We start from the raw sequence: 890 nt of genomic DNA, 5'->3' as shown, positions 1-890 counted from the left end.
CAACCAAAACGAGATTACGGAGTAGACTGGACTTAAGCAACACAGTTTATGTGTCACTGTCTCCCATCACCTCCAGATGGGACCACCTCGTTGCAGGAAAACAAGCTTACAGCTCCCACTGATTCTGCATTATGGTGAGTTGTATAATTATTTCATTATATATTACAATGTAATAATAATAGAAATAAAGTGCACAATAAATGTAATGAGCTTGAATCATCCCGAAACCATTCCACACCCCCCTGCTCCACCCCCACCCCGGTCCGTGAAAAAATTGTCTTCCACAAAACTGGTCCCTGGTGCCAAAAAGGATGGGGACTGCTACATTAAACCACCACCTCTTATGTGAGGAACAAATACAGAATTGTTATGGGAAAATTACTCTTGAGTTACATGAATTTTACTTTATGCAAGATCTTCAAGAATCCCTCCGTTCACATCCAAGAGACACTATGGTGTCCTACAGTGCTGTGCTGAAGTGGAAACTGCATACATTTTATGGGGCAGTGGTTGAACTCTCGAATCCTCTCCCCATTGCTGCTACTGGAACTTAATAATTCTATGTTATTTCTCTGCCTAAGACAAGAAATGGTGTAGGAAGCATCACTTTGGGAAGGGGGGAAATTGGAGACCCCTAGTGCTCAAGTTCCATTCTTTCTTACTTTCTTAGCCTGGGATAGTCATGGACACAAATGATCACAAATTCGACGAGAGTGAAGAGGCATCTCCCTTGTAAACTCTACCTGAGGGGATCTTGACCACTCAGCTCCTGGAACAAAAACTTCACTCCCCTGGGATAAGATCCTAAAGCCAACTAGAAAGAAGTGTTAGAATTTTACCCCCTCCAGTAGATGTTAACATCTCCCTTTCTGCAGGTCCCTCACGTTCCT

Source organism: Lipotes vexillifer, unplaced genomic scaffold (genome assembly GCF_000442215.2).
Source record: "Lipotes vexillifer unplaced genomic scaffold, Lipotes_vexillifer_v1.1 scaffold1486, whole genome shotgun sequence".
NCBI lineage: Eukaryota > Metazoa > Chordata > Mammalia > Artiodactyla > Lipotidae > Lipotes > Lipotes vexillifer.
Note: the sequence above shows the minus strand (reverse complement) of the source record.